The sequence below is a fragment of the Oncorhynchus clarkii genome, chromosome 1, assembly GCF_045791955.1.
Source record: "Oncorhynchus clarkii lewisi isolate Uvic-CL-2024 chromosome 1, UVic_Ocla_1.0, whole genome shotgun sequence".
NCBI classification, from domain to species: domain Eukaryota; kingdom Metazoa; phylum Chordata; class Actinopteri; order Salmoniformes; family Salmonidae; genus Oncorhynchus; species Oncorhynchus clarkii.
This window is the reverse complement of record NC_092147.1, coordinates 88,694,353-88,704,654: the sequence shown is the minus strand read 5'-3', so window position 1 is coordinate 88,704,654 and position 10,302 is coordinate 88,694,353.

The following is a 10,302-nucleotide window of genomic DNA, read 5'->3' as shown; positions in this document are numbered from 1 at the left end:
ACGATTGGAACCATTTCCTTGTTTTGACCTCTAGGTTGTATGGCAATTATGACTCATACTGGTATAATCTATTACTGCACCTTTTCATCCCTGATCTCAATACTAATCTGTGCTATAATACATTTGCACTATGTACACCTCCACACAACACTGTATATATTCACCATGGCAACATCCCTCCCTCCTCTTACATAGATATAGCCCCTCATTAAATTGTATATTCCCACTGTAACCAGCCTATACTCCAAAGTTTTTATGTTTTATGTTTACTTTTTCGATACTGTTAATTCTGTATGATGTGTATAATATGACGGCAACATGTAAAATGTTGGTCCCATGTTCCATGAGCTTTAATAAAATATCCCAGAAATGGTCTATACACAACAACAACAAAAAAATAATTAATCCCTGTTTGTCAGCATTTCTCCTTTGCCAAGATAATCCCATCCACCTGACAGGTGTGGCATATCAAGAAGCTGATTAAACAGCATTCTCATTACACAGGTGCACCTTGTGCTGGGAACAATAAAAGTCCACGTTAAAATGTGCACTTTTGTCACACAACATAACACAAGATTTGATGGAGCGAACAGTTGGCACGCTAACTGCAGGAATGTCCAGCAGAGCTGTTGCCAGATAATTTAATGTTAACTTCTCTACCATAAGCTGCCTCCAATGTCGTTTTAGATATTTTGGCAGTACATCCAACCAGCCTCTCAACCGCAAACCACGTGAAATCCCGCCAGCCCAGGACCTCCAAATCCGTTTTCTTCAGCTGCCGGAATGTCTGAGACCAGCCACCCGGACAGCTGATGAAACCGATGAGTACTTCTGTTTGTAATAAAGCTCTCTTAAATTGACTGATTTCCTTATATGAAGTGTAACTCAGTAAAACCGTTGAAATTGTTGCATGTTGCGTTTATATTTTTGATCCGTATATATTGTTTATTTCTGGCAGCATCTTCACACTAAGGAACATTCTGGTAAGTGTACTGGAGAATAAATGTGATTCTGCTTCTGTCTGTCTTCACATCTGTCTTTGTCTGCATCCCCAATGGCATTATTTTCCCTACATAGTGCACTGCTGTTGACCAGATTTCTATGGGTCCTGGTCCAAAGTAGTACACTATATAGGGAAAGGGTACAATTTAGGATGTACCTTTTGACATTTCTGAGGAGCACAGTAAACTGATTTCCTCTTTGATGTAAAGACAACAGGTAACATGCTGGTAGATTTCTCAGTGAGAGAAGTTCATTACAGGCTAAAGATGAAGTCTAATCCAATAGTCCAGTCCAGGAATATTGATTTAATATGAACTAAGGTTGTGGCTTTGAAAATATTAAATTGAGTAACATTGACTGATATGATTTAGCCAAACTTAACTAGCTTTATGTAATGGCATTAGAAAACAACTGGGCATCAGTAGACCGCCATTCTGCCAGTCTTAGTTCCTCAAGATTAAAACATCAATAATAGGATGTAACACAATGCCAACACAATAGTCAATGCCCAACCCAACACTATAGTCAATGCCCAACCCAACACTATAGTCAATACCCAACCCAACCCAACACTATAGTCAATGCCCAACCCAATACCAACACTATAGTCAATGCCCAACCCAACGCTATAGTCAATGCCCAACCCAATACCAACACTATAGTCAATGTCCAACCCAACACTATAGTCAATGTCCAACCCAACACTATAGTCAATGTCCAACCCAACACTATTGTCAATGCCCAACCCAATGCCAACACTATAGTCAATGTCCAACCCAACACTATAGTCAATGCCCAACCCAACACTATAGTCAATGTCCAACCCAACACTATAGTCAATGCCCAACCCAACACTATAGTCAATGCCCAACCCAACACTATAGTCAATGCCCAACCCAATACCAACACTATAGTCAATGTCCAACCCAACACTATAGTCAATGTCCAACCCAACACTATAGTCAATGTCCAACCCAACACTATAGTCAATGCCCAACCCAACACTATAGTCAATGCCCAACCCAAGACTATAGTCAATGCCCAACCCAACACTATAGTCAATGCCCAACCCAACGCTATAGTCAATGCCCAACCCAACACTATAGTCAATGCCCAACCCAACTCAAAACTATAGTCAATGCCCAACCCAAAACTATAGTCAATGCCCAACCCAACACTATAGTCAATGCCCAACCCAACACTATAGTCAATGCCCAACCCAATGCCAACACTATAGTCAATGCCCAACCCAACGCTATAGTCAATGCCCAACCCAACACTATAGTCAATGCCCAACCCAACACTATAGTCAATGTCCAACCCAACACTATAGTCAATACCCAACCCAACACTATAGTCAATGCCCAACCCAACCCAACACTATAGTCAATGTCCAACCCAACACTATAGTCAATGCCCAATCCAATGCCAACACTATAGTCAATATCCAATCCAATGCCAACACTATAGTCAATGCCCAACCCAACACTATAGTCAATGTCCAACCCAACACTATAGTCAATGCCCAACCCAACCCAACACTATAGTCAATGCCCAACCCAACACTATAGTCAATGCCCAACCCAACACTATAGTCAATACCCAACCCAACCCAACACTATAGTCAATGCCCAACCCAATACCAACACTATAGTCAATGCCCAACCCAACGCTATAGTCAATGCCCAACCCAATACCAACACTATAGTCAATGTCCAACACAACACTATAGTCAATGTCCAACCCAACACTATAGTCAATGTCCAACCCAACACTATAGTCAATGCCCAACCCAATGCCAACACTATAGTCAATGTCCAACCCAACACTATAGTCAATGCCCAACCCAACACTATAGTCAATGTCCAACCCAACACTATTGTCAATGCCCAACCCAACACTATAGTCAATGCCCAACCCAACATTATAGTCAATGCCCAACCCAATACCAACACTATAGTCAATGTCCAACCCAACACTATAGTCAATGTCAAACCCAACACTATAGTCAATGTCCAACCCAACACTATAGTCAATGCCCAACCCAACACTATAGTCAATGCCCAACCCAAGACAATAGTCAATGCCCAACCCAACACTATAGTCAATGCCCAACCCAACGCTATAGTCAATGCCCAACCCAACACTATAGTCAATGCCCAACCCAACCCAAAACTATAGTCAATGCCCAACCCAAAACTATAGTCAATGCCCAACCCAACACTATAGTCAATGCCCAACCCAACACTATAGTCAATGCCCAACCCAATGCCAACACTATAGTCAATGCCCAACCCAACGCTATAGTCAATGCCCAACCCAACACTATAGTCAATGCCCAACCCAACACTATAGTCAATGCCCAACCCAACACTATAGTCAATGCCCAACCCAATGCCAACACTATAGTCAATGCTCAACCCTATAATCAATGCCCAACCCAACCCAACACTATAGTCAATACCCAACCCTATAATCAATGCCCAACCCAACCCAACACTATAGTCAATACCCAACCAAACACTATAGTCAATATCCAACCCAACCCAACAATATAGTCAATGCCCAATCCAATGCCAACGCTATAGTCAATATCCAACCCAATGCCAACACTATAGTCAATGTCCAACCCAACACTATAGTCAATGCCCAACCCAACACTATAGTCAATGCCCAACCCAATACCAACACTATAGTCAATGTCCAACCCAACACTATAGTCAATGCCCAACCCAACACTATAGTCAATGCCCAACCCAATACCAACACTATAGTCAATGTCCAACCCAACACTATAGTCAATGCCCAACCCAACCCAACACTATAGTCAATATCCAATCCATTGCTAACACTATAGTCAATGCCCAACCCAACCCAACACTATAGTCAATGCCCAACCCAACACTATAATCAATGCCCAACCCAATACCAACACTATAGTCAATGCCCAACCCAATGCCAACACTATAGTCAATTCCCAACCCAACCCAACACAATAGTCAATGCCCAACCCAACACTATAGTCAATGCCCAACCCAGCACTATAGTCAATGCCCAACCCAACACTATAGTCAATGCCCAACCCAACACTATAGTCAATGCCCAACCCAATGCCAACACTATAGTCAATGCCCAACCCAACCCAACACAATAGTCAATGCCCAACCCAACACTATAGTCAATGCCCAACCCAACACTATAGTCAATGCCCAACCCAACACTATAGTCAATGCCCAACCCAATGCCAACACTATAGTCAATGCCCAACCCAATGCCAACACTATAGTCAATGCCCAACCCAACACTATAGTCAATGCCCAACCCAACACTATAGTCAATGCCCAACCCAATGCCAACATCCATTCAGGTTGCCCGTAACCCTTCACACTAATCTCTCTCTCGCTCTCTCACCTCCTCTCCTCAGCCGTCCTCCCCTCACCCCCCTCTCTCTCACCCCTCCTCTCCTCCTCTCCCCCACCTGAATGGTGATCCTGTGGAACATCATTTATGTAAATGTAATTAGGCCAGAAACATGATAGTGGAACGCAGGGTGCCAACGGAAATTTATCACTGAGAACGCTTCGGCTCTAAACATTCAATTAAAATATTGAGTTTCGCCAGATTTAATCTAAGCCTAATAAATGACGACATGGTGGAAGGAAAGCAGGCAAGGGGTGAGTGGTACAGCATTACCACATCTGACTGGAGGAGGAGATAGAGGAGAGGTTGGGGAAGCCTACTGTAATGGTCTCCTAGATCCAGAGAGGGGAGAGGAGGAGGAGGAGGAGGAGGAGGAGGTAGAGGAGAGGTTGGGGAAGCCTACTGTAATGGTCTCCCAGATCCAGAGAGGGGAGAGGAGGAGGAGGAGGAGGAGGACACACACACACTATACAGTGGTGGGAACCTCTGGACCAAGAGTGACCAGATGGACCATAGAGGACACGGACAGACGTCCGATCCGGCTGGAATCTCAACCTAACCTTTGTTTCTAACCCTTGACCTCTGGTTGAGAATTAATATAATACAACAAAATATATTTCCCCCCAAAAATCCACATTTCCCGATCTTACCATGAAAAGTGTTCATTCAGCAAGCGTAGTTGTGCCGGTAACATACAAAATGAGTTGGTTCCATTGGACAACAACCATACGGTGATTTGGGTAAATGTGTTCCACCCCACACCTTGTTCCTTCCTGCAGATCGCTATAGGGGACCTTGTATGGCAGTGACACTGGCACCCTGTCACAAGATAACAAAACAACGAGCTTATTTTCACTGCATCTTCCACTTGTTTTTAGCAGGTTGGTGATGTGGAGGGTGTGTGTGTGTGTGTGTGTGTGTGTGTGTGTGCGTGCGTGCGTGCGTGCGTGTGCGTGTGTGTGATGGAGAGTGCAGTGCCAGACCGGGTGCTGATACTTATGCATGTGTTTCCAAGGTGATAAACCTTTCACTCTGCAGGTGAGGAGGAGCCGTTGAGAAATGTGTTGGATGGTTCACACCGTGGCAAACACACACATGTACTCCACCCACACAGACACACACACTGCAGCGGAAAAACATGCACGCACCTACACACACACACACAAACACACACAAACACACACACACACACACACACACATACACACACACACACAAACACACACAAACACACACACACACACACACACACATACACACACACACACACACACACACACACACACACAAACACACACACAAAAAACACACACCTACACACACACATACACACACAAACACATACACACACAAACACAAACATACACACACACACAAACACATACACACACACACACACACACAAACACACAGACACATAGGAAGTGACATGGGAAAGTGTTCAGACTCCTTGACGTTTTCCACATTTTGTTAGGTTACAGCCTTCTTCTAAAACGGTTTGAACTAAAAATGTTTCCTCATCAACCTACAGACAATACCTCATAATGACACACAGAAATACCTTATTTACATAGGTATTCAGACCTTTTACTAGGAGACTTGACATTGAGCTCAGGCGCATCCTGTTTCCAGTGATCATCCTTGAGATGTTTCTACAATTTGATTGGAGTCCACCTGTGGTTAATTCAATTGATTGGACATGATTTGGAAAGGCACACACCTGTCTATATAAGGTCCCACAGCTGACAGTGCATGTCAGAACAAAACCAAGCAATGAGGTCAGAGGAATTGTCCGTAGAGCTTAGAGACAGGATTGTGTCGAGGCACAGATCTGAGGAAGGGTACCAAAAAATTTCTGCAGCATTGAAGGTCCCCAAGAACACAGTGGCCTCCATCATTCTTAAATGGAAGAAGTATGGAACCACCAAGACTTATCCTAATGCTGGCCACCCTGCCAAACTGAGCAATCGGAGGAGAATGGCTTTGATCAGGGAGGTGACCAAGAATCCGGTGGTCACTCTAACAGACCTCTAGAGTTCTTCTATGGAGATGGGAGAAACTTCCAGAAGGACAACCATCTCTACAGCACTCTACCAATAAGGCTTTTATGGAAGCCTCTCCTCAGTAAAAGACACATTGGAGCCCGCTTGGAATTTGCCTAAAGACTCTCAGACCATGAGAAAGAAGATGCTCTGGTCTGATGAAACCAAAATTGAACTCTTTGACCTAAATGCCAAGCGTCACATCTGGAGGAAACCTGGCACCATCCATACAGTGTAGCATGGCGGTGGCAGCATCACATCTGGAGGAAACCTGGCACCATCCATACAGTGAAGCATGGTGGAGGCAGCATCATGCTGTGGGTATGTTTTTCAGTGGCAGGGACTAGTCAGGATCGAGAGAAAGATGAACGGAGCAAAGTACAGGGTTAGGGTGTACTACAGTGAAGAAAACTGTACTGGAGGGGGTTAGGGTTAGGGTTAGGGTGGTACTAGGGGGCAGTATTTTCATTTTTAGAAAAAAAACGTTTGCGTTTTAAACGGGATATTTTGTCAGGACAAGATGCTAGCATATGCATATAATTGACAGCTTTGGATAGAAAACACTCTAACATTTCCAAAACTGTAAAGATATTGTCTGTGAGTATAACAGAACTGATGTTGCAGGCGAAAGCCTGAGAAAAATCCAATCCGGAAGTGCCCCAGGTTTTGAAAGCGCTGCGTTCCAATGACTCCCTATTCAGCTGTGAATGTGCCATCAACGAGCTTACGCTTTCTACGTATTCCCCAAGGTGTCTACAGCATTGTGACGTAGTTTTACGCATTTATGTTGAAGAATAGCCGTAGGCGGCTACATTGCGTAAGTGGTCACATGGTGGCTCCGAGAGAGATTCTCGGGTAAAATACAGAGGTAGCCATTACTCCAATTGGTCCTACTGAAAAACAAATTGTCCCGGCGGATATATTATCGAATAGATATTAGAAAAACACCTTGAGGATTGATATTTTTCGCCGTTTTCGTGACTGCAATTTCCGGGCAATTTCTCAGCCAAACGTGAAGAACAAACAGAGCTATTTCGCCTACAAAAATAATATTTTGGGAAAAAATTTACTTTGGCTATCTACCTGGGAGTCTCGTGAGTGAAAACATCCAAAGTTCTTCAAAGGTAAACAATTTAATTTGATTTCTTTTCTGATTTGTGACAAGGTTGCCTGCTGCTAGCAGGGCATAATACTATGCTAGGCTATTGATAAACTTACACAAATGCTTGTCTAGCTTTGGCTGTAAAGCATATTTTGAAAATCTGAGATGACAGGGTGATTAACAAAAGGCTAAGCTGTGTCTCAATATATTTCATTTGTGATTTTCATGAATAGCAATATTTTCTAGGGATATTTATGTCCGTTGCGTTATGCTAATTTGTTTCAGGCGATGATTACACTCCCGCATGCAGGTTTGGGAGTCACAAGAAGTTGATTTTAATGGTTTGACTTTTTTTAAATTCTAACACATCTCACACAAACAGAAACCACATTGAGCCATGATACATATATTTTAGATCTGAATACAATGTATTGACTTATGCGTTATGTCCTGTGACCACTATTTTCTTTCTAAAAGTCTCTTTCTGTGGCTTATAAGCTTAAATCAACCTGCATTCATATGATATAACGATGTTATATGATATCACCCTGTATTAATGTTATATGATATCACCCTGTATTAATATGATATAATGTTATATGATATCACCCTGTATTAATATGATATAATGTTATATGATATCACCCTGTATTAATAAGATATAATGTTATATGATATCACCCTGTATTAATATGATATAATAATGTTATATGATATCACACTGTATTAATAAGATATAATAATGTTATATGATATCACCCTGTATTAATAAGATATAATGATGTTATATGATATCACCTTGTATTAATATGATATAATGATGTTATATGATATCACCCTGTATTAATAAGATATAATAATGTTATATGATATCACCCTGTATTAATAAGATATAATAATGTTATATGATATCACCCTGTATTAATATGATATAATGATGTTATATGATATCACCTTGTATTAATATGATATAATGATGTTATATGATATCACCCTGTATTAATAAGATATAATAATGTTATATGATATCACCCTGTATTAATATGATATAATGATGTTATATGATATCACCCTGTATTAATATGATATAATGATGTTATATGATATCACCCTGTATTAATATGATATAATGTTATATGATATTACCCTGTATTAATATTATATAATGATGTTATATGATATCACCCTGTATTAATAAGATATACCAGTGTTATATTATGTTCAGCACTACTGTTGTAAAGAAAGTCTGGAACGCAACCAATGCTTTCTCTCTGCTTGCCTGTAATTGGCCTGTTTCTTATCGTTCCCTCATTAGCATACTCACACTTCGTGTTGTCTTTTACTTCCATTTCCTGTCTCAGCCTACTCTGTAACGGAACAAGAACAACCTTCATCTAGGCCCTGTCTCTCTGCTCCTGTCCCTATCTGACTACTTATAGGCCACCAGACATGCCCCCCCCCACCACCACCGTCCCCCGTCCCCTCCCCTGGCCACCGATAGCACCACCATATTTTATTCATTCTTAATTAACTGTTTTCCATTTGAAAAAAAATAAAATACAGACCAGGATGTCGTCCAAAAAATAACTCATCCCAAACACAAGGCCAAGGTTACGTGTGGGACGGAGGGTGTTTGTTAAGGATATAAACACCCCTCTAAATCCGATATTGGTACGATCCATTATTTACTGGAGATACAGTGTTAGCCAGGTATGTTGTGTCAGTTGTAATCACAATGGAAACTAGGGTTGTGTTCCATAAAACAATGTAACAGGGTGTGTGAAACGGTCACAGTGGAATGTATAGAATCACAGATGATGTCAGACAGTTCTAGACAGCATCAGCGCTATGTCCACCAATGGTTCCCCCTTTTCATTCTTGCTCATGCCCTGTTTCCTCGTCTGGTGTGGGAACACACACTAATGGAGTCATCGTCTCACACAGCCAATGTCCTTATATTTTATTAACGTCACCAGACTATCATCAGTTTGTTGATACACACCTCCACCTGTCTGTAACTCTATCCTCAGACCTCTTATCTCTGGCACTGCCCCCTGCCCTGGCCACTATACACACACACACACACACACAGACACACACACGATTCACACACACACACACACCCCTGCCAGCTGCCAAACACCCAGAGGACACCTGAGGGTGACAGACAGACGAGGGAGGAGGAGGTGGATGGGTGAAGGTTGGAATGGCATGGGGCACAGCAGAGATTCGGAGTCATCTGCTGGGATGAGGAGGAAGGGGAGGAGGGGGAGAGGTGGGTGACAGTTGGTGTTGCTGTGTCAGGGGTAAGGAAGAGCAAGAGGTGTAGGGTGTAGAAACACCTCTCCCCTCCCCTCCCCTCCCTCTCCCCTCCCCTCCCTCTCCCCTCCCCTCCCCTCCCCTACCCTCCCGTCCCTCCCCTCCCTCTCCTGTCCCTCTCCTCCCTCTCCCCTCCTTCTCCCGTCCCTCCCCTCCCTCTCCTGTCCCTCCCCTCCCCTCCCTCTCCTGTCTCTCTCCCCCCTCTCCCCTTCCTCTCCCCTCCCCTCCTTCTACTGTCCCTCTCCCCCCTCTCCCCTCCCGCTCCCCTCCCCTCCTTCTCCTGTCCCTCTCCTCCCTCTCCCGTCCCTCTCCTCCCTCTCCCGTCCCCTCCCTCTCCTATCCCTCCCCTCCCCTCCTCCCTCTCCCCTCTCACCTCTCCTCCCTCTCCTCCCCTCCCCTCCCCTCCCCTCCCTCTCC